General features: G+C 40.2%; 1 long non-coding RNA gene across 1 annotated transcript; it reads right to left on the bottom strand.

Annotated features, from left to right (window-relative positions):
* Positions 1 to 266: 266 nt before the first annotated feature.
* LOC127675686 (uncharacterized) lies at positions 267 to 5,757 on the bottom strand. The gene is made up of 4 exons (XR_007975507.1): positions 5,609 to 5,757; positions 3,279 to 3,402; positions 461 to 550; positions 267 to 340 (listed from the first exon to the last, which is right to left on the bottom strand). It is a non-coding gene; the product is annotated as an uncharacterized LOC127675686 (long non-coding RNA).
* Between the last annotated feature and the right edge of the window lie 19,565 nt (positions 5,758 to 25,322).

Here is a 25,322-nt window from a genome sequence, read left to right as displayed (position 1 = left end):
CAAGCATTATAGACCAGCCTTAGCAATAAAGAATACAGAGAGAGCATGTCACAAAAAACAACTATCACTTAAAATGTAGAGAGGAACCAGAATTTTTATATGGCACTAATAGAATTTTAGTTGGTATTACCACTTTGGAAAACTTTTGGCAACATCTATTAAAGCTCAATGCTCTGAGTACCACACTCTTTCCTATGTTTATGTCAGGAGAACTGAGTAGAAACGTGCACCAAAGGAAACAAGCAAGACTGTTCAAAGATGTTTTATTCATTTTAGCGAAATCCTGGATACTAGCCAAAGCACCACTCAATTCATTCAAGGGATCCACTAATCGCATAACCTGTGAAAGAAGACATACACCAGAGATTTCCTATTGTGTGATATTATTGATATGCATCTTAAAACCAGATTGAAGCAGTGGATTGAGTTTTATTGTTGTTTTAATGGTAATTTAGTTTACCTTTATGATGGAGTCTAGATGAATAGCGAATAGATCAGGCACGAACTCTTCTGAAGTGCTGGAAAGGTATTAGGCTTGATCTGTCACAGGCTGCATAGTCACAGAAAACATTAAATAAGCAGTATACTTTGGATTAATGCACTTTGTCCTTTTGCTATTCCTCAAAGGTAAATTATGTGTAAAACATCTCAGGTCTTCCAATAGGGAATCTCTGATTCAAAATTCAACAAACTGAAATCTTAATTTATTTTTTTCTTTTCTAGGTTTGGACCCTATTCTACTAGGACTTGCCAGGTTCCTAATACACCTGATGAATCTGACTTCTCCCTCAGAGCAAGCTTCCTGTTCCCTTTCCTAAAACCACTCTTTACCTATTGGGTCATTTTAGAATTACCTGGTTTTCTTTGATTTAATCTATACTTAGAATGTACACTTCCTATTTGCTTTCCACTGGTCAAATGTCCAATTTGACAATGTTTGCCTCTTGGATTTTTAAATTTGGTTTTCAAGACAGGGTGCTCTGTGTAGCCCTGCCTGTCCTGGAACTTGCTCTGTAGACCAAGCCTGCCTTTGCCTCCCAAGTGCTGGAAGTAAAGGGTGTACTAACCACGCCCTGCCCTGCTGCTTTGTTTTGTTTTGAGACAGGGTGTTGGTACATAGCACAGATTTCACGTGCTACTGCTTCCAGAGAGTTAGGATTAAAATCATACACCACTATGACAGTCATGGCCTTTTTAATTTTCAAAACCATCATGGAATTTTATTTTAGACTCCTGTTAGCTCATGCCCAGCTTCCCCCAACTAGAAAAGCATAATGTTCAAAAACACAATGAAAACACAATGTAAGACTGGAGATGATCAGTGTTAGAACACATTCCTGGTATGTATTGAAGGCCCTGGGTTCCATTCCTAGAAGTACCACACCCCCAGAAAGTATGTGCACATGTGCATATGTGTGTGTGTGTGTGTGTGTGTGTGTGTGTGTGTGTGTGTATGGAGAGAGAGAGAGAGAGAGAGAGAGAGAGAGAGAGAGAATATGAGATTTATATATCATAAGGTGTTATCAAACTTTGGGGGGGCATACCTATGCCAAGTCAGGTCCTGCCACCTACCCTCAAAAAGCCAGTTAAAAGAGCCAAATTAAAAGTAGAAAGCAGCCGGGCGGTAGTGGTTCACGCTGTAATCCCAGCACTCTCTGGGAGGCAGAGGCAGGCAGATTTCTGAGTTTGAGGCCAGCCTGGTCTACAAAATGTGTTCCAGGACAGCCAGGGCTATACAGAGAAACCCTGTCTCAAAAAAACCAAATCTAAATAAATAAATAAATAAATAAATAAATAAATCTAAATAAATAAAACTAAATAAATAAATAAATAAATAAATAAATAAATAAATAAATAAAAGTAGAACGCAGAAAGGGGAAATGTATCCAATATAGCCACAATGGGAAGAGAGACAAAGAGACTCAGTATCCACCAAAGCCAATCAAGGTCCTAATGTGAATTTAAAGTTTAAATATAGGTCCAAGGATTTACATATCTAAGTAGTCCTGATCAAGGTAAGGTCCTATGTACCAATGACCCATCATGATCCAAACTGAAAGGTGTTCTGAAAAGTTGCTATAACTGTGAAATCTCTTTTGCAGAGACAATCGCTCCCTCTGACTGAAGGCTTTTTTTTTTCTCCCACCATGAAATTCCTGGGGAAGTTTCCATTTCTTCAGGGTTCATTCTTTCAATAGTCTCACCATCAGATTGAGACATACACTCATAGTCTCTTTAGAATATCTTCAATTCTGCCAGTCAGGTAACAGTGTTATCACACTCCAGCATTTAATAAATGTATGGCATCCCTCCTATACCTATCCTTTTTACCTGCCATCTACCTATCTAAGAATAAAAACCTTCATTCTTTTTATAAAGTGATATTTTATTGCCTAACTGTAAGTAGTCAGTTAACACAGGTAACAACAGCTTTTCCTTTAGAAAAGAAAAAAGGTAATGTCTTCTCCATCTCCCCCAGCTCCTTCCATTAGTAATAATGTGAATATTAAAGAGCTTCATATGCAAAATCTTACACTGTAATACTAATCGGAGTCAAATCCTTCTGCTGTTGCAATTTTGCAAACTTGATTGCCTTTGCATTGCATATAACAGCCCTGTATTTTAGCCAAAGGGGTGAATTGCTAGACTGGAAAATCAGCCAGGTAATAATTGCAAAGCAAGGAGAAGGTTCTAAATACAGAGAGGCTAGTGTGAAAGAAACTGCCTGGGCCGGGCTAACTGGTAGACAGCTTGCCTAGCACACACAAAGCCGCAGCATAAACACGAGAGGTTGAACACACCTATAATGTCAGCACCTGGGAAGCAGAGGTAGACAATGGGAAGTACAAGGAAGCCTTGTGACACAACCATATTCTGGTCAATGTGGTATAGAATTAACAACAGCAGTTTTTATATTGCCTCAACATGACAAGTCAGAAATGTAAATTTAAAAAATTTTGGAGCAGTTGGCAGACAAATGTTTTAAAAAGAAATGATCAGATCACTCCTGAAAATATGGACACGATGGAAAAAGAACACTTCTCTTTTAGAACAGTAAACTGGGACAATCGGCATGCTGCATGTTTTTATTTAAATGCACTCTCTGAAATAGATAATTAGTCTTACTTTCTCCTCTGAGCACCTTAAAATAAAATATGTTTCACTTCAAAAAAAAGCCTATAGAAATGTCAAAATATTTAACATGAAAGTAAATGGGTTAGCACTATTGAAATGAAATAATTATAAAGGCAGATAGATGAATTAATTGTCCTACATACCTGTTGGTTTTTCGCTTTTTTTTTTTTTTTTTTTTTTGGATTCCTATGTTTGCATACTCATATACATTCAACTCTTTATTCTTCGGAAACCACTTCTGGAAGCTTTTGGCTTCAACACTGCCACCTGTAGACATGAAAGAGAAGTATAAATCCTGTATTATTCATCAGCAAGGCATCTTTCCTGGGCATCTAACAGAGAAAATGGAAGAGAAAGTGAAAAAAATATTTGCTCCAAAAGACCAAAGTGTTCTTTATCTCAATAAAACATACCTAAGCCATTTCCTTCCACAATGGTTTGATAAAGTAGTTGCTTAGAAACTGAACCGTACCTAAGTCCCAGGTCATCAACCAAATGGCTTTCTACTCAGTTTATTAGAGAGAGAGAGAGAGAGAGAGAGAGAGAGAGAGAGAGAGAGAGAGAGAGAGCACATTCAGGAAGGTTGAGACGGAAAATGACCAAATATTTGAGACCATCCTGGGTTACCTATCTTGTTCCAGGCTTGCCTAGGAAGAAACAAAAAAAGAGGGAGAGTAGGGAGATGGGGTTGAAAGGGAGGGGAAGAAGAAGAAGGGGAGGGGGAGAGAGAGCACATGGCAGCATAACTTAACATCCATTTCAAAACCTACCTTTTAAAATTACACAACAACTTGCCCTGTATGATAATCGGGGGATAAAGAATTCCAAAATTTAACCAGATAAAAAGCGATAACGGACCCATGCTAAGGTTATTTTATCGAAAGGTCATACAATGCCTCTTTAAAAATTATAATTCCAGTCTGAACAGAATCCGTTCAATCTAAATAGATTTTGGGTGGGTTGTCTTCATCATAGTGCTCTGGCTCTGGTTTGAATACAAATTCTAAAAGATCTTCTCTACATCCTTTTAACTAAAATACAGGTAGTTCCCCTTCTTTTTTCCTTAAAAAAAAAAAGTCACAGAAAGAACAGAGGAAATATACATAAGCAATTATCAGAGTCCAAGCAGCCATAAGATAAAAGAAGGGTTTGTGCCTGAGAGAAAGATAAAGACAAACCTTGAAATTCTGTAGTTAATTGAAAGTAAGAGGAAGCACCTTGCCTGGCCACTGCATCGCAGAGCTGGACTTCATCTGATTACCACTCTTCCCAGGATACATGGCCACCTTCTCCCTGGCTCCAATGCCTTAAGCCAAAGATACTAGAAGCACTTCCCATGCCCACCGCTTGTAGACAGCAGAAGACCCCAACCAAACCAGCCTGGCTCGCTACCCCACTGAGCCCATGCCTTTTATCCATACCAGAGACGCATATTCCACTTTGCTTTAAAACCCGAAAGCGGGTTTTGTTTTAAGGAACTATGTAAATTCTGGAAAACCAAGTCACACACACACACACACACACACACACACACACACACACACACACACAGGACCAAAACCTTCTCCCTTTCTTTCCCAATCCCGGACTTGCGCTGAAGTCACACACACACACACACACACACACACACACACAGGACCAAAACCTTCTCCCTTTCTTTCCCAATCCCGGACTTGCGCTTAAGTCACACACACACACACACACACACACACACACACACACACACACACACACACAGGACCAAAACCTTCTCCCTTTCTTTCCCAATCCCGGACGTGCGCTGAGCCATCCCAAAGAAGGTCTTTGAGTACCCACCAAGGACCAATACCGCTCCCAAGTGCCTCCAAGAAGCCCTAGCGCAAACGTGCAGGAGCGCCCAAAGCTTGCGAGTGCGACCAGCCCTCAGAGGGAAGTTCTGCACACCCAAAGTCCCAGCCCCCACCCCAGTTTGGACAGCCAGGAGGAAGCCCCCGGGTGTGGCTGGGCGCTGGCAAACAATACTCTAGCAACTCCAGCCTTCCCCGCACTCCCTGAGCGATCTTGCCACTAGTTTCTCCTCACCCAGTTCCTCTAGTTCCTGCTGGCTGGGAGCAGGGGCGTCCTGGTGGCTGTTGGGTGGGGATCAGGAAGATTGGAGCGACGGGCAACTACCACCCAGATCGCTAATGGGTAAAAGGGTCGCACCTCCAGAAGCGTGCTCAGTTCCTTCCGATGGAGACTAGGTGAGGACGACCCCAAGAGACCAGAAGGAGCGAATCCTTCAGGAGGTAGTCCCCTCGCACCTCTCCTCCAACTAGCCTGAGCGACCTTCCAAGCCTGCACCCTACAGGGCTGTGCATGCTCCTCTGGCAATGGGACCTGACCAACCCTTACCCCCGCTGGCCATAGCAGCCCTGCTTCCCAGAACGCGGTCACCCCAGAAGCAGGCAGGGCGCCACTGTTGCTGGGAGGCGCGGGGAAGGGGCGTACCTACCTGAACGCGGGGTGCGCCCTCCGGTGCGCTGTCTCCAGCAGCTGGGGAAGGCAGTGGCGGACAGGCTGCAGGACCCCACATGCGTCCTCGCTTCCTCAGAGAAGTGGACAGAGCTTTCCTAGAGGGAAAGGACTGGTCCTTCACCTAGCTCTCGCACGCAGGTTCTGTTACTGGGTCCCGCGACTCGCCCAAGCTGAGCTTTCAACCCCGCCCCTTTCCCGCCACCAGCGCAGCTCTGCTCTGCGCTCCGCCCCCGGCCACCCGCCTGCCCAGGACTGCGGGGGGCCGCTCCCGAGCCGCCTAGTCCGAGCCTCGTGGTGCAGTTCCAGGATCTTAGACCCCCCCCCCCCCGAAAGACTCCAGGCAGCCCTGGGATAGCCCGGACCCCCGACCTTCTAACTCTCCAGCACCCATCAGGCCTCCTAGGGCACGGGCACTGCACGCTCTGACCTGTTCTTCTGCAGTCTCTTCACTCCCGGCCAGGCACCTTCCACCTCCGGGAGGGTTACCGCCTCGCGCTTTGTGGGAAGCTGGGCGCGAGCAGGTCGTGCGGCGGAGGGAGTGGGCAGGTTGGGAATCAAGTAAAGCCGAGTAGAATGAGCCTGTGAGAGAAGGCAAAGAAATAACCCTGTCAACTGCCAGAGAAAGAATGCAAGTTGCAGCCTGCAGCCTGTTTCTGTTACATTAACTACCTGGATATGCTGCTGTCCTTACAGCCCCAGTAATGTTCAGAGGCATCAAAAGATTTCCTTACTAATTGGTTTTGGGTTCACCTATTCTCTCTCTCTCTCTCTCTCTCTCTCTCTCTCTCTCTCTCTCTCTCTCTCTCTCTCTCTCTCTCTCTCTCCCCCCCCCGCCCCGTGTGTGTGTGTGTGTGTGTGTGTGTGTGTGTGTGTGTATGTGTGTGCGCGCAAGAGAGAGAGAGCACGCGATGGAAGAAGACAACAGGCTTCCTCTTTTTTTTAAAGTTGCATTTCTTATAGGTATTACATATGCCACATTTCTCATTTTAAAGAAAAAATATAATTAACATAACAACTATGTTTTACAGAAACAGAACCAATGTATATGTGTTATTTAAACCCACTGTAATTATATTAATTGGTTTGATTTCAAGTATATATTTGAAGTGTTTTCTTAAATAAGCTCGGAATTTTGAAATTAGCAACCCTAGAGATTTATTTCATCTTTAGTTCTAAAATGTCTATTTCATGGAGATTACTAAATGTAGTTATATAGGAAAATGAATTATTTTTCTTCCAGGTTAATTGTGTGTTTAGATCTGGCAAAGCATGGATTGTTTTTAAAGCTAAGAAAAATTAAGATTCCCACTAATTTTCTAATGATGGAATAGCTGATCTGATAGCTTTTACTTTAATTCTTCCTCCTTCAGGCTAACTTCTTTCTTTTTTTCTCTTATGTTTTCCCTCCAAAAATTTCCCTCAAACATAACATGGTTTTTTAGTATTTGTGTTCTTAAACAAGATAGGAAAATTCATGATCATTCATTATCAAGAGCCACCTGAATCTCGTGATGCTGAATTTCCAACCCAGACTTTAGTCATTCATTTAACCTAATTCTTGGGAACCCAAGGCTTTTCTGTTCTAATTGTTTTGAGACAGTTTGACTGTATAGCCAGCCCATCCTGGCTTTGAATTCTGGGTTCTCCTGCTCCTGAGAGAACCAAGAATTGGTTTGGGTTTTTTTGTTTTTGTTTTTTTTTTTTTGTTTTTCTTTTTGCTTTTTTAAGTTTCCTCCTTCTGGTGAGCCCAAATTAAATTCATTAAATTGATTAATGAAACATATATTATAACTATACATGGTTCTGGGTAAATCAGGACCATGTGAATGATGAACAGTTCTAAAGAAAAGAAGCTGAAGGGAAGAAAACAGTCTTCAGAAAAAAAGGATGCTTCCCTTTTGTGGAAAGCATGACAAAGGCCAGTGATTGTGCAAAGAGCAACTGCTGCCTCTTCCTTCTCTCTTCCAGTTTGAACCAGGCCTGCATGTATCTCTTTTGATCATAGTAATACAAATAAAGTAATTCAGCATACTGGTGACATTGCTTAGTAAATTAGCAATTTGGAAATGCTTTTATTATGTAATTAATCCAAGTAAATGCCTCTGATGAATGCAGTTTTATTCTAACATTTATTTCTGCCTCCAAAGAGACACTTATAAGAAATAAAAACAGCTAAGATAAAACTAATAACAACTGAAAATCAAATTCTCTGGTTAGATGTGGGTTGCTGAAAAGTTAATGTTAAACGACCTTTGGATCTTAAGTTATATATCAGATATTGGTTCTCAATTGCTCATTGCTGCTTTTATCATGAGTTCCAGTATGACCCTGTCTATTCTCCAGAAGCTGATTTCATTTCTTTCTGACTACCTTATTAAATATTTCTCTATACTCCTTCCATTGAATCTCCAAGAATTAATCCCTGATCTGTATAGCTAACTTGACAATTGTCTTGGTCCTTTAGGTTTTAGTTCTTTGATTAAAACAAAACAAAACAAAAAATAACAACAAAAAAGGGCAGTGGTGATGCATGCCTTTAATCCCAGCACTTGGGAGGCAGAGGCAGGTGGATTTCTGAGTTCGAGGCCAGCCTGGTCTACAGAGTAAGTTTTAGGACAAGCAAGGCTACACAGAAAACCCTGTCTTGACAAACAAACAATAAAAAACATCAGCATGACTAAACATGTAAATCTGGAAAGAGTACTTCAGGCATAGTTCTAAGAGATAACAGTTGAATTTCTCAAAACCACTTGAATAAAAGGAAACAAAGTAAAAGAAAAAGAAAATATACCAGCAAAGCCCTTATGTTCTGGCCAAAATTAAGCTAAGATCTCATGATATTACAATTCAAATAAATTTCCCTGTGTTTTCTTCCACTAGAAGAAATCCTTTGCCCCACTTACTAAGTACCATTATATCTCTTATTTAATTCATGTGCAGTTGAAATTTTGTTGGCTTTTAGGTAAGAATGTGTATTAGATACTCAGCTCCACAGTCATCAGGAATTCTATGCCACCCTCCATTTGATTTCAGAAGTTTTCTTGACATCCCTGCAACATAGGTGAGGACAGTTATGAACATCCCACATAGAACCCTGGAAAGAGAACTCGACTTGTAGTCCCATGTTCAAAACAATGCATTAAAACACAGCATGGGCTGTTGCTCTGACAAGACAGCCCGTTGATGTCTTCTAATTCCAGTTCTCACACCAGCAAAAAGTTTCCAAGTGTGTTAGCTTCCCCTAATTTAGAAGATGTCAGGTGATAATTATTCTAGCAAATTTTCTCCATTTCCCTTTTAAGCTGTAAGCCTGAACATAATAAAAATCCCCCCTTTCCCATGTAATTGAGAACTGACTTACAAGGATGCAATGGGAAGCTTTTTTGTCATTTGCCTCTCTAGCTCTGAGAAAAAGGACTAAATTTCTTTACTTTGGGTGATTAGGATTGGTGGGCAACATCCTTGATTTAAATTTGCAGAATATCGATTACTTTAATTGGTTTCCTTTTGTTAGGGAAATAGTCAACAGTCCTCACAAAAGACAATGAGGATAGAGATAATACCACCCATCTAATTCTAAAATTGAAATGTTGCTGCTTTTAAGTAACTTGTTCGTTTGTTGTTTGGTTGTTTGGTTGCTTGGTTGGTTTGTTTTGGTTTTTCGAGACAAGGTTTCTCTCTATAAGCCCTGGCTGTCCTGAAACTCACTCTATAGACCAGGCTGGCCTCAAACTCAGAAATCCACCTGCTTCTGCCTGCCAAGTGCTGGGATTAAGGCATCCACCACCACTGCTGGGATTTTAAATTAGCCAACAGCAAACAATTCAATTTAAAGCTCACTCAATAGGAAGAAGTTCATGCCTGTCACTGTAAACCTAGACAATTACTAATGGTTGCTGAGGTCATGTACCCTAGAAGAGAACCTACTACTGCCATTTCTTAAACTAGTGTAATCTGCAAGTGGATTCTAAATACATATCCTTATACTCACAGGTAATTGCAGCAGTCCGCATCAAAGAAGCTACTTTTAGCAACAGATGGAGACTATTACAGAGATCCACAACTGGTCAAAATGTGGACAACTGACCATGAAGGTCTCCATCCCCAATTGATACATCTATCATAAAATCCCTGTATTCAAGGCTCTTAAAAGGTGGAGTGGGGGAGCAGAAAAATTGTTAACAACTAATTAAAAAAAAAAAAGAACTAAAGGACTGGGAAGTCTGCTACCAGATAGTGTCTTACATATGTGACAGGGAAGTTGCACCCATGAAATTTCAACAATATAATCTCTTAAACAAGAACCACACAATGATGGCACTAGTTGACATTCAAACATGAATGGATGGAGGAAATCTCACAATTGTGTGTGTGTGTGTGTGTGTGTGTTTGTAATTTATAGAAGAAGAGGTCAAGAATTTTGCTTTAATTCTGTAGTTGTTTTTGAAGACAGGGTTTCATTATGTGTAGCCTTAGCCCTCTTGGAACTCAACTTATACACCAAACTGGGCTCAAACTCATAATGATCCCCCTGCCTCTGCTTCCTTAGTGCTGGAATTAAAGGTATGCAGTATGCACTATCACAGCCAGCTTGAGGGAATGAATTTGAGAGGCAAGTGGGGGCATGAGAAGAATTGGAGGCAAAAAGGATGTGCTGTTGAAAATGATGTATGTAATTACAGTACTTAGATATACAATTCTCAAAAACTAAATTCAAACCTTTAAAGTAAAAATATGTGCATGTGAGTGGGTGTATATATAAATAAAGCATAGCTAAAATTTGAATACTTGTGACAAATCCTTCACCTATAAAACCTTCGGTAGGCTATTTCTTTCCCTCCTTCCTCTTTCCCTCTTTCCTCTTTCTCCCCTTCCTCTTCCTTCTCCTCTTTGTTGATGGTTGTTTCTGGTGCACATGGCAAATTAAAGAATACAGGACTATTTATCTTATTCACATGAAAGCATTTTTAAAAAAATCTAGATCCCTTTATATTCTCACCACCATTTAACTGTATGATTCCATGGTTTTGAGGAAAATGGAAGCAAGGAAGGAAGGAAGGAAGGAAGGAAGGAAGGAAGGAAGGAAGGAAGGAAAATGAAAGAGACCAATAAGAATTACTGTTCATTGTATAGTAGTTTGCTACAAATTAAAACATCACCTCCTAGAAAGAGATAGGAAGGTCAAAAGGCTCATGGTGTTAAGAAAACTTAGAAGACTTAGAAGCATCGGGTGGTGGTGGTGCATGCCTTTAATCCCAGCACTTGGGAGGCAGAGGCAGGCGGATTTCTGAGTTCGAGACCAGCCTGTTCAACAGAGTGAGTTCCAGGGCAGCCAGGGCTACATACACAGAGAAACCCTGTCTTGAAAAACAAAACAAAACAAAACAAAAAAAAACAAAAAAAAATTTTTAGAACCTCCAAAAGTAAGAAGAATAAGATGCATCTCCCTGAAGTTATATTAGTGGTAAACAACTACGGGTAGGGAACATCTGACAGATCCTGTCATCCAAGGATAGATCTTAGGGGGGGGGCAGTGTGCTTAAAATGCTGAGGGTTGCTTTTTGGTGATAAAGCTACCTTTGAGTCTCCTGTAATTAAACCCTCTTGCATGCTACTGTAAGTAAAATCAATCAATTTTTTGCTTCAGCCACCTAGACTTAGGTGTAACTATAATTTTGGTCTATTGTGAAAGACAAAAGGATGTCTTCTATGAAGTGAATAGACCTTCATTCAAGTTTACTCATGTGTCCTAGGAAAAGTCATGCGACACTGTGGTTACATGTGTGGTTCCTTGCGACAACTGCAAAGAATATTGGTTTAATGAACTTACGATTTTTTTCCTTTGTAGACAGTTCTGCTTTATTCTTTTTCATGGTTGACAAAAGTATTGTTGGTCCATACACGTTGAATTTTGAATTTTGTCTCTTACAAAGATAAGCTCAAATTGTATTTCATAGTACATTAGAATGTGATGTTATTTAGAAAGTGGGTCATAGAAGATGTGATTAAAGAATAAGTTAAGATGAAGTCACAATGGTAAGGAATGGTCTTTTAATTCAATTTTACTGGTGGCTCTTAGAAAAAGAGACGACAGAATGAAGTTTCCCATGTCTAGTCAGAGGAACACTAGAGACTGCAATTAAATTGCCACAAGTCAAAAAACATCCCAGATAACCAGACATCAGACAAACAAGGAATGATACTCCTCTTACAGAGCCTTTAAGGGTACACAATTCTGCTGGCACCTTGATTTAAGATTTCTACTCGACAGAACTTTCAAACAATAAATACATTTGCTAGGTTTGGCCACCCAATTTGAAGTACTTTGTAGCTCTCAGGAGCCAGTACATTATGGAACCATAATTAACTAACTCTTGGTGATGCCTGTCTATCATCTATATCCAGTTTGCAGTACATGTTCAAGGGTAGCACATTTAAGGATGAGATAGACAAACTACTAAGAGGATGGCTCAATTAGTGAGTGGATGGACTTTTTTTTATGGACCTCAGTATGAATCCACAGCATCAACATAAATATGACGTGCATGCACCTATAATTCTGGGGCTGGTGATGCCCAGACAAGAATTCTTGGGACTCACTGGCAAGATAATCTTGTTGAGTTGGTGAGAATTAGGTTAAATGAAAAAAAAAAACCTTTCTCAAAACTAAACATGTTATAGAGATGGTTCAGTGGTTATGAGCATCCCAGTACTCATGAAATAAGCATGGGATCTCTGCAAATCCTGTGACTCTAGGTCAAAGGGAAGGCTAAGGTCTTTTAGCCTACTCAAAATGAAAGCCACGGTTCAGGGAAAGACCCTGCCTAAATATAAATAAGGAAAGAGTGACAGAAAAGGACACCTGATCATGAGCCTATTGAGTACAAATATTTTCACAGACACATAAATACATGTATGATTGAAAAATTAATAAATGAATGCATGGATAGTTAGAAAGAAAGGAAGAGAGCAATAGGTTGTGACCCTGGCATTCATATGCACACACACCCCCCCCCCACACACACACACACGAATATACACTGAGCACATGTATATAACACACACATACAAAAGGATGAGTCACAGAGTCAATTTTGCTCACAAAGAACAGCAACAGGGTTAAATCATACAGAACTTGAATCTTGAGAGTTTATATCTAATGACTCCTCCAAACTGAGACTCCCTTAGAATCTTAAAATCACATAATCTTAGTGTGTTTAAAGGACTTGGGTGATTTTTCTCTTCTTTTGAGACACATAGCAGGGCTTATGACTTTAAAAGACATAGAATGAGGTTCTCTTTCCAGAGTGTGTAATACCAAAAGTATGCCCTACTGATTCAATTCTACTTCCAGTTACTTGATTGTGATAGCTTCTTTCCTAGACAACAGGAGATACAAAGATGAAACAACGACTGTTCAATTTGCAAATTGATGTTAGTTAGCCTGGGAAATCTTCCATATTTGTTGATATTTTAGTTTGAGATGAGCGAAGAACAAAAGCTTCTCAGTACTTAAAGGAAGAGACTCAGCACATAGTGTCTCCTCTGTAAATATATGCCAGATTAGCTAAGAAGCCAAGATTAGCAAGAACCAGACAGAAGGATAGGGCAAGAATGCCTTAGCCTGTTCATGCTGCAATAACAAAATACTTAAGACTGAGTCATTTGAAAGAACCTGGCTTTTCCCCAATTAGTTCTAGGAAGTGAGAAACTCAAAATCAAAGTGCTGAGAAATTAGGTATCTAATGAGGACTTATTCCAAAACCTTATGTGGCTTTCCATGATAAAATGCAAAAGGGAGAAAGAACCTAATTAGCTCTCTATACTTCCTTTCCCTTTGACACAGGGTCTCTAGCTCAGGCTGGCCTTAAACTTATGATTCCTATGCCAACACCTCCCAAATTCTGGGATTTCAGGTGTGTATCATTATTTCTGGGGTTTTGTGTGTGTGGTGCTTGGGATCAGGCATCGTGTATGCTAGGTACTCTTTCCACTAAGTAACAACCCCAGGCCCCTTTTATAAGATACTTCACCCGTCCATGAGAGCATAGCTTTTCTGGTTCAATTACCTCCTAAAGTTCTTCTCTTGCAATATTATTGCTTGTTAGATTAGGATTAAACAGGAATTTTCGGAGGAGACAGCATCATTTTAATCATAGAGGATGCATGGGTGGAAGACAAATAAATGGAAAAAGAAAAAAGAAAATCGAAGGCAAACTTGGTCCTAGAGCTTTATATAAAAGAAGCCTCCAGAAAGGCCAGGGCCTATTTGATTTTGATAGAAACATGAGACTCTAACATGGGAGCATGAGGTCCCTTCGAAGCCTCATTCTTTTTACTCCTTCCCTTCATTCTTTCACTCTAGTTAGCACTTATGAACATGATAGTGTATGCATCAGGGAGGGGTTTCACCTTCTTTTTGAACCTCCACCACCTCTTGCCCCTTCTCCAGCCATCCTCCTAAAATATCTAAGTTGAATAACTGTATGTGATATATAAATTCAACTTAAAGCACACTTTCCATTGTTGGCTCCCATTTCTTAGCTTCAATCACAAATAGCTCCTATGTCCTATGCCCTGCTTTAATAGAATATGCTAGAGTTTCCTTTGCTAGTGAGAATTCATTTTGAAATGTATTCTTGGTGTAGACCCCAATATAAACCAAAAAGCAATATGTGAAACCCAGCCCCTTTGTATATTCCCTATAAAAGGGAACCAAGTGCTTTTACAAGTAGTCTGTACCACTGGAAGATGAATAGTATGACTTTTCAGACAGATGTGGTAGGAGAATTAGAAAGTATCACATCTCTGAAGAAAGAGAACCTGGAAATAATTCTCTGTATGTCCATTGTTACAGCTTAGACCTAGATTCTCAAAAAAAAAAAAAAAAAAAAAACTTTTGAAAATCTTTTCAACAGTCAGGAGCCATTTGGAACTTAAATGGATTTACTCTTACAAAAATGTACAAAGGTATTCCAATGATTTCCCACAAATTGATTTAAAGCAGCAAAATGAAAATAAATTTGATATTAGCTTGTTTGCTTTTCTAAATAATTCCTGTGGAAAAAATATCAAAAATTCAACACTTAGTGGTCTGCTCATGATTGTATAGGCTGTGCTATTTGCAGTTGTTCATTTGTTTGTTTACTTGCTCATTTTTCAGACACCATTTTGTATAGTCAAGGATGGCCTCAAACTTGATATGTAACTAAGGATGACCTTGAGCTCTTCTTCTTACTACAGCTACCTCCTAAAGGCCACCTCCTATGTGCCACTATGTGTGGCTGTGCTCAGGGCTTTTGATATGGTATCTTTAGTAAAGAATCCTTCTTTACCATGCATATGAATTCCACCAACCATTAAACCAACTAAAGAAAGGCGACTCCATCTGTGAAGATGTTGCCCAGAAATTGGGCCCCAGTTCATAAAACCTTTCCTAGTTTTAGAGTAGTAATACCGAGTATCCGTCAAGAGACACAACAAAATTTCTCCATCACCCAAGAGCACAGCAATTATTAAATATTGCTTAACTGCAACCCCCAAACCTACCCTATCAGTTACTTTTCTATTGTTGTGATAAAGCACTATGACCAGAGCAACTCATAGAAGAAGTGGTTTAGGCATATTATTTCAGAAGGATAAGCATGTGAATCTTGGCAGCAAGCAGCACGCATGGCAGCAGGAAGCTGAGAGCTTATATCTTCAAATGCAAGCAGTAAGCAAAGAAACTGAACAGAAACTCATGTGCAACTGCCAATACCCCTCCCCAGTAAAATATTTCCTCCAACAAGGTTTCACCTCCCAAAGGTTCCAGAATGTTCTCCAAACAGTACCACCAACTGAGGAAAAAGAATTCAAATATCTGAGCCCCTCAGGGACATTTCTCATTCAAACCATCACACCCACCAACCTCCAATATCCCATAAATACATTCACTGTTTTATATTTCTTGATAGCATTGATCTTTATCAAATACCCTTTATTGTATTCCTATTTATCATCCATCCCTTCCCAGTAGAATAATCATTTGCTGAGAAAATGGCCTTTGTTTATTTTTTTATAACTATGACCTGGCACCTAGAATTGTGTATGATACATTATTGATGGGTACAAACATTAGTTTTTATTACATTTGTTTATTTTGTGCATATACATATGTGGATGTGCACATGCACAGGTCAGTGGGAACTTATGAGAGTCAGTTCTCTCCCTCCACCACATGGGTTTCAGCAGTCAAACTGAGATTATCAGGGCTGGTGGCAACAACTTTTAGCCAATGAATTAGCTCACCAGTTCTGATACAAATACAGTAAGTTCATATGTTACACTGAGTCAGACCAAGGAATGTTCAGACTTCCTGTACTTAGTGATAAAAAAGCTAATGTACTTTTTGACCAGCTTTATCTTACTGAACCAAAGACTTGATAATGATGAAGAATAAACATTCATGATGAATACTTTGTACTCTTTCCACATGTATATTTCTTCATATATATGCATGCATATAAATAGAGAAGAGGAAGAAAAGGAGGACAGGGAGGGAGGGAGAGAGACATGGGGCTCCAACTGGCTTGAAACATTACATTGCTGATGATCTTGAACTTCTGATCCTTCTGCTTCTGCCTCTCAATGCTGGGATTACAATTTGGCAAGCACACTTGGCTCTTACTTTGGAATATATTATGTTAATCTACCTGATAATAGCTGAATGATAAGCAGCATCTGCCTTCTTTTTCCACAATCTGGCTTCTTCTCCCAGTTTTGTGAAGTAACCCAGGTGATTCAGTAACAGAAATGGGGAAGGCACACAGGTGCAGCTGACATTCTGCCAGAGAACAGGACAAATACCTAAACTCTAGCTGTAGACGCTCAACTCTAGATCTCTCTCATCTATGCAGAGGCCAGAGTCATCTGCCCACTTGGCCTATTTACTGCAGAAGATGAAGCAGGAAAAGGCAGTGTACACCTACTTCTCTAACCTTGGGTCTATGCTGCAGATGTGGTGGTAGGTACCTTCTTCATTAAGGCTCCCACTACATGGGCCCTTGGCAAGTCTTTATTGAGATGGCAGGTTTACAGAGCAAGAGGATCCTCTAGGAAAATGGAGCCCACCATCACTGAAGTCAGGAATCTTTTTGACTTCAGGAACTTCAGGTCCTCTTTATCCAAGGATATCCTCTGTTATCCACTGGTAGTACTATCCACAGCTCCAACATTAGGTCTTTTTTGTGCTTCTTACACAAAAATTACCTGAGATGCTTTAAAATACAAACACACTCGGGGCGAACCCGGTTACATAGTGAGTTTAGGCCAGCCCAGAATGGAGAATCATACCTACATAAAAAAAAAAAAAAGACATGGGAGTTTATATTTGCAATCCCAGCACTTGGGTAATGGACATAGGAAGCTCTGGGGTTCAAGGATATTTCTGAGCTACAATGTAGGTTAATGGCCAGCTTCTCTCTGGAGAGAGAGAGAGAGAGAGAGAGAGAGAGAGAGAGAGAGGAAGGAACAAAGAAAGAAAGAAAGAAAGAAAGAAAGAAAGAAAGAAAGAAAAACCCACATACAAACAAAACACCCTAATAAACAGACCCAAGGATTTTTTTTTTAAATTTGAATATTTTCTTTATTTACATTTCAAATGTTTTCCCTTTCCAGGTCTCCCCTTCAGAACACTCTATCCCATCCCCCCCCACCTCTATGACGGTGCTCATGCACCCACCCACCCACTCCTGTCTTTCTGCCTTGGCATTCCCCTACACTGGAGCATCAAACTCCCTTTTACCCAAGGGCCTCCTCTCCCACTGATGCCAACAAAGCCATCCTCTGTCACATATGCAGCCAGCGCCATGGGTCCCTCCATGTGTATTCTTTGGTTGGTGGTCCAGTCCCCAGGAGTTCCAGGGGGCAGACCCAAGATTTTTTTAAGTAACTTACAAAGGCCAGTGCAAAATGGAAAGACAGGGTTGTTTGCTGAAAAAATTCACTAAGATTTCAAGATACCAGAGTTTTAAATCAAGTGCAGAGTCCCTGGCCCATGAAACCAGCCCTACATGCCCCCTAAATTCAGTATTTATTTGGTTTGATTATGGTTAAGATTCACTAATATATTCTGTATGCAGTTAGGGTTTTAAACCTTGATTTTAGCACAGGGAAAAAGAAAATACAAAAGACTTTTACAATTGCAATTGACACCTGCATCCAAACTTGTTCTAGTGCAATAGCTCAAAACCCTCACTCTGAAGCACTTCCAGCCTCCACAGGGTAAAATCATCATAACAACATTCTTAAGAAAGTCTTTCAACCCACCCATAAATTATAAAATGTAGTTAAGAATCACCTTTTGATTCCCTTTTTAAAAAACAAAAATGTCATGAAAATGGCATATTTTCTCATATAGAAAATTGATATAATTTGAAGTTTTATTACTCATCACTCACATGAAACTTAAAATAAGGCTAAACAGGATTATTGCTAAATGGAAATTTATCACAGCAATAGAATCCATAATGATACTTGAAAAAATTAAAGTACTGTCAACCAACTTCCTCCTCTCCTAAGCAGTAGAGCAAGAGAAGCAAGTACACTGCTCTGACAAATTCATCTGGAAGAAAGGTTCAACCCCCAAACCAGCCTGAGCATCTTAGAGAATCTATGTGCCCTCTCCCATCGTGGTACCTAAGATCATTTTCAGAAGTGTATCTTGAACAGATATTCCCCACTGCCCTGAGTTATGATGGCCATGGTTATAATTGAAGCCCACTTCCCTTCTCTTCTTCTTTCTCTCCTATGGAAACTCAGTTTCTTCCCAGATAAGGATGCATGTTTCCAGTTTCGATTCTGGAAGCCAGTGTGTACTAAGTGAGAGAAGGCTTGACATGTTTCTGTAGTCACAACTGGTAGGTTCTACTTGATCTAGATCTTCCATGAGACTATCCAGTTAGTTGTTTATGTTGCGCCCATTCAGATACAAGAAGTGAGGTGACCAGAACCCTGTGAAAATTCAGCATCTTAGAATATCATCACTCATCTTTGACACAGAATGTCACTTGCAGCTACATTTTGGACCAAAAGACAGGTATTTGTAGAAAGCATTACTGATTTCTTCTTCCTTAGGATTTTAATGTGCTTCCAGTATGGGCTTTGCGGAGGGTGTGCTGGTGCTCCAGCCAGATCCCCTAGCCCAGTGGTCCTCAACTTTCCTAATGCTATAACCCTTTAATTCAGTTCCTTGTGTTGTGGTGACTCCCCCCTCCAAACTGTAAAATAATTTTCATTGCAACTTCATAACTGTAATTTTGTTACTGTTATCAATCATAATGTAAATATCTGCTATGACACACTTGTAAAAGGGTCATTCGATCCCCACAGGCTGAGAACCACTGCCCTAGATGTTCCTTCATGTGTTCTCTTCACCTTTGCTTTGCCCCTGACCTCTCACACCTGTAGCTGTCTTTGAGGAACTATCATTGGGCTACTGGATTATTTCATTTCACTGAACCTGTGAAAGGCTTGATGGGTGTATGTCCGTACCTATACCCCCTCTCATCTTTAGAAACTTTTAAAAAATAGCTAACTGGTACAGAATTATGAAAACTCCAAATCCTTATTCCAAGAGAAACAACTCAGGTAAAAATGAATGGTTCTAATCTAACAATGCTCTGGTTTCACACTGAAATGCTCTCTACAGGTTTGTGTCTGAATGGCTTCTTCCCTAGATGATGGTTCTATTGGGCAAGGCTGTGAAGTCTTTAGGATGTGGGACCTAAAGTAAGCCACTAGGAGCTGGCCAACCCTTGAAACTTCTACCCAGGTCTGGTTCTAGCTTGAAGTCTCTATTTCCTAGTTATCCACAATGTGAAAAGCCCCAGGTTCCTGCTGCCATGCCCCATTTCACCAGGAACCCCTTGCGATGATAGACTTAAGTCTTTCTGAAAATTCAAGTCAAATAAGCCTTTTCTTCCTTGAATTACTCCTGTCAAATATTTTGACACTGGAACCAGAAAACTAATGTACCAGGGAATTTGATAGGGATTGGTACACCACTTACACTCACCAGCATTGGCTTCTCCAGACTACTTTACTGGTTTTAGTACACACTCCTTCATAATCAGCTTGTTCCAAAATTAATTTTCATCCTTGCCCATGCTCTGAAGCACTTGGCCTAACATGGGCTTGATTCAGGAAAGGATTATGTGATAATGATGAAAACACTGGTAAGTAAGCTGATTCTTCCCATAGTCTGCTGGGGAGGAAAAACATCACCCAACTTTCAAAGTCATAGAATGATAATAGATCATCAATCTAGCAGTGATTCCTTCCTCCTATTGCTAGAACAGAATATTCCTTAAGTCTCCAGAACTTACACTAGGGCAATTCTTTGTGGTTGTGGTGGTTTAAAAAAGAATGGTTCCTATTGACTCATAGATTTGGATGTGTGTGGCCTTGTTAGAGGAAGTACATCACTGTGGGGTGGGCGTTGGGATGTCTCAAATGCTCAAGTCAGGCCTATGTCTCTCTTCCTGCTGTCGGTCCATCTGGATGTAGAAATCCTAGCTACCTCTCCAGCCCATGTCTGTCTGTGTGAGCCTGTGTGATGCCATGCTTCCACTATGATGACAATGGCCTAAACCTTTGAAACTATAAGCCAGCCCCAATTTAATGCTTCTTTTTACAAGCACTAAGGTGGTCATGAAATCTCTTCACAGCAATGAGCATTAGCTAAGAAAATGATGTTTTAAATTTTTGTATGTTCAGTAGTTACTGTCCTCTTGGCTGATTATAATGCACTAAAGGCAGGTACAAAGCATTTCTCTCTGAATCACAAGGCCTTACACAACAGAACAGAACACAGTTTTATATACTAGGTTATAACACCATTGAGAAATGTTTAGAACTTTCACCAACTCTAGAAAATATTCATCTCACTAACGATCACTTGGGGTTTCAGCAGCTGAAAGCAGAAGACACAGGTGAATGGAATTCTGGAGAAAATCTAAGAAGGGAATATGTACACAGGTGGAAGTGGCGAAATGAGGACCAACAATGAAGGCGAGCACTTCGGAACTCTTAAGTGTGAGAGAAGCTGCTACTATTCTTAGGTCTATGGCAGGGGCAGGGAGGAAAGAGAAACCATGGGAATCTATAATCTAGAAAGTGCTGCTAGACTGGAGCCAAGGACTCCAATAGAATATCATCACTGCCAATTTGATGGAAGTACAAACAAATAACACTATGATGTTTCTCCCTTATGCTCTCAGATCTCTTTCTAGTGACTTGCCTTGGGCAAACACAACCAGGAGACACACAACAAGGAGACTTGAATGTTGCAATCTAAAGTAGTCGAAATCAGATTGGGAAAGGCTACAGAATGATCTGGAAGGGCAAGTTGGAAATAACCTTGACATTGAACGATAACTCGAACCTTACACCATGCATGGCACTTGACCCCAGTTATAAGCAAGCCATAGATAATGCTAGCTCTTGTTCTAGAAATTTGCCTTATTATGTTTCATATTCATCATTTTCCATCAGTTTCCCTTCCTACCTATCTCTCTGCTTCTTAGGTTCCTAGCTGTGTACTTCCTCTTGCTTCTAGATCTGACATTATTTCAGAATCCCGTTCCCATATTTATCCCTTTTTTATAAAGTCCCAATGACAAATTAAAGAACTATTCCACTGACTTTCACTCTGGGAAACCTATGAATTTATTGGATTTATTTAAAGAGCACAGCCAAAGGTTTGCCTAAGGCTGCTGCACAAGAAAGTTTTCACCTGTGGATGATGGCTTCCTCATAGTCACAGAGATGAAGACTCCCACCAGCCCCCAGTGACCTTTCCATGGTCCATATACTCCAGCATCTCCTCAGACCACTGCCCATGTACAATTAGGGTACACTCACACACAAATGGCTAGGAGAAGCAGAAGAGATGAGCTTGAATCTGAGATGAGGGTCTAAAACCCCTTCCTTCTCTACCTTCTGTGGACACATCAACAGTCAACATGCCCACTCCTGATGGTCTCTTGCAAGCAGGCACAGCTAATTGGATGAAAATGAAAGCCATGCCTCTCAGAGGCCCATGTTTGTATTTTCCCCAATTTCTTACACTTCAGTTGTCAGTGGGTTATTGGATCTCTATGAGCAACTCTCATTTTGAGTTTCTGGAAATTTTTAGGATAAATTTTTTCACAGTTGATTCACGTTTGTGGTGCCACACTCCCACCACTCTGCAGTCAGTTGTCCCATTACTAAAAACTCAGTATTCAAAATAATGGGGCATTTTTATAGTCACAAGTAGACCAAGTTAAGAGGATGCCTTTGGTATGGTGCATATGCACAAACTTAGAGGATTCTTAGATTTTTAAGAGGATCGTCTATGAGAAAGAACTTGGCCTAAATTTTGTATGTTTCTAGTGGACGTAGACTCATCAATAAACTTCCTTTCTATGTAGCAGGAAATGCGTATGATTTTTCTAAATGGCAAAATAATGAGAACAACACTTGGTTTGTATGTATCCCTCCATTAGGAAGTAGGAACAGATAGCTACAAAACCCTCCTTCATTTGGCTGTTGAGACATCTATTGTTAACTTTGTGTATGGCAAAGAGAAATGTATAATTCACTTATCAGCTTTATGTAATTCTGTAATTCACTTATCCCCTATCATATGAAAAGGGGAATGGAATCATACAACATGGCTCAACATTGGGTGAGACAGGAACTGGCTACTGTGGTTAGTTGCTGGAATGAAGGTTAAAGACAAACAAAAATGAGAAGAAAAGCAATGACTCTAGCCTGTCATGCTCACAGATTTCAGTGAGGTTCTGGCAAAGGTCACATCAGGACAATGCCATGAGATGTTTACAATCCTTAAAAACAAAAATAAACACATACCTTCCGGAAAACCAGGAAGGTCCATAGACCTTCCCCTCTTCCTGTGTTTCCCCAGACCCAACCCTCAGTCTTGTTCCTAGAATTTCAACAGAACATCAGTCTGCATCCTTCCCTTCCCCAATGCCCATATCTCCTATAGTCCGCACAACTTCCACCCCCTCCTATTTTCCTTCCCCTCTTGCATGTCTGATTCCCTTCATCCAGCTCCAGCAGGTCCCCCCTGATTTGAGGTCACCCTCAGAGCTCAGGAACTTCTAAGGAACAGAAGGCAGAAAGAATGTAGGAGTCAGAGGGAATAGAGGACACCAAGAGAACAAGGCCCTCTGAGTCAACTCAGCAAGGCACACATGAGCTCACTGTGACTGAAGCAGGTAGCGCAGAGGCTAGGTGGGCCTACACCAGGTGCTCTGTGTATTTAGCTTGGTATTTTCATAAGGACTCCTGACTGTGAAAATGAGTGGGTATCTGTCTCTTGTATGTGCTCTTGGGACTCTATTCTCTTGGGCTGGTGTGTCCCAACTTTGATATGATAGTTTTTGTTTCACTTTATTATATTTTACGTTGTCAAAGATAAAAAAAATGGAAAAGACCTTTTATATGCAGAAAGTTTTGTCATTTGTGATGCAGAAGTGTAAACAGCCTTAGGTCAGTAAGAGGTTAGTGACTGATTTCCACCAATTGTCCATAACTATCTTTTATTTGTCAGTATTAACAAACACCATTCAATAATTTCACTAACCAAATGATTGTGCACAAAAAGCAAATGTTGTCTCAAGAAAGGATAGCAGATTGCTATTTGTTGCATAAAGGCATCACCTGATCAAAAGGGATTCATATCTAATGTTTTTGGAAGCCATACCGAAATTTAACTCATTTAACACATGTTATTTGAAATTTTACTCTGTGACAGGCACTGAGCTATAAAATGAAATTGTCCTAGCAAATTGCTATGAAGAATTAAGAATTCAGATCAGGGATCTCTTACAAGCCTGGCAATTCAAATTTGTACCAAGCTATACTAAAACCAAAATTAAACGGATAGTCATGGGATGGATAAAGGCATGCAACTTTTAATAAGAATCATGGAGCTGGGGACAAGGCTCAGTAACTTACAGTGCCTGCTGCTCTTGCAGAGAGCCAGAGTTTGGGTTACATTATCTATGTCAGATGTCTTACAATCTAATAACCACAGTCCTGCGGATCTGACCTTCAAGGTGTTCATGGGTGTGTGTGCACGGAGGGGGGGAGGGAGAGAGAGAGAGAGAGACAGAGAGAGAGAGACAGAGAGAGAGAGAGAGAGAGAGAGAGAGAGAGAGAAAGAGATTAATTTCAAGGCTGGTAGGATGACTTAGGAGGTAAAGGAATTTTCCACCAACCCTGTAAACCTGAGCTCATTCAATACCCTGCACCTTCCCTTTGACCTATGTACACATATATGTATACAAGTAAATATATATAAAACATAAAATAAAGGAATCTCCGAAGTTTACTAAACATAGTGGCTTACACTCATAATCCCAGTATTCTGAAGACTGAAATAGGAGAGAGAAAGAAAGAGAATTTTATTTGTTTTAAGAGTTTCTTCTTGGCCAATACATCACAAGCCCCCTCCCCCCATTTTATAAAATGCAGTACAAATTAACCCGAGAGTTCTAAAGTTCTAAAGCCAGGCAATGCATACTCCTCAAAACATTACCCTGGAAATAGAATGACAGACTCAAAGATGTCTACACCTCTTACCTCAACCTGGGAATGTATTACCCTCACAATACTTTTAAGATAGTAAGTTTGTTTGTTTGATTGGTTGGTTGGTTTTGGGATTTTTTTTTGTTTTGTTTTTGTTTTTGTTTTTGTTTTTTGCTAGATCATCTAGGAGGATTCAATGTCATTACAAGGGTTCTTTTAAGAAAAAAAGAGGAGGATAAAGATGGAGAACTAGTTGAAGATGAAATGTTGCTAACTTGGTAGACTAAGGGTATTAGAAACCAAAGAATGTAGGCAGCCAGTGGAAACTTGGAGATAGAGATAAATACACTCTCTCCTGGAGCCGCCAAAAGGAAAACATCTCTGCCCATACCCTGACTTGAGCCCTATAAGGTCCTGAAGTAATTTCAGACCACCAGAACTGCAGGATTGAAGTTACTATGTGTGAAATTAACACAAAAATTCTGAGGAGTGTTCATGGGAAGTAACAAAGAACACGACTGAAAGGGTAGTAACTACTGCCACATCAGGCTCCAAGGAAACACTGAGGCATAATTGTGCAGTGTGACAAGTTTAGAAAATGTCCATAAGATCTGCCTTTGAGGGGCATGGACTGTGTACCCTTCCTTGGAGCATGAGCCCCATTTCTTCTGGACTTTTTTGACTCCTACAATTTAGAAATGATGTTTGAAGCTAGGTCACAGAAAACCACACAGTTTCTAGTGAGAAATATGACTGTTCTGTTCTCTTTCATTCTGCAAATGTAAATTAGTGGACAATCACATTTTTTAAAGAAAGCAACAGTATGAATAAAATGCATTTTATTATGGAGAAAGAAATTGAGCTGCATTGATTTTAAGATGAAAATTCAAATAAATTATGGGAGCTTTTCTTATTTTAAGACTGTTCCAGTTTTTGAGCCCATTTTCTTTACCATTTTCGAACATATATACTTCTTGCTTTCGCCCCATATTTTGCTACTTTTATGTGACAAGATTTTGAGCATGATGTCCTTCATTTGTTATGCCAAAGGAGCAGAATACTTTCCACTCTCTAATTCTGAATTTAGTATTCAAGTTTGTCTCTAGCAA

The sequence above is a fragment of the Apodemus sylvaticus genome, chromosome X (assembly GCF_947179515.1).
Source record: "Apodemus sylvaticus chromosome X, mApoSyl1.1, whole genome shotgun sequence".
NCBI classification, from domain to species: Eukaryota; Metazoa; Chordata; class Mammalia; order Rodentia; family Muridae; genus Apodemus; species Apodemus sylvaticus.
The sequence above is the reverse complement of the archived record's forward strand: the minus strand, read 5'-3'. Positions and strand labels throughout refer to the sequence as shown.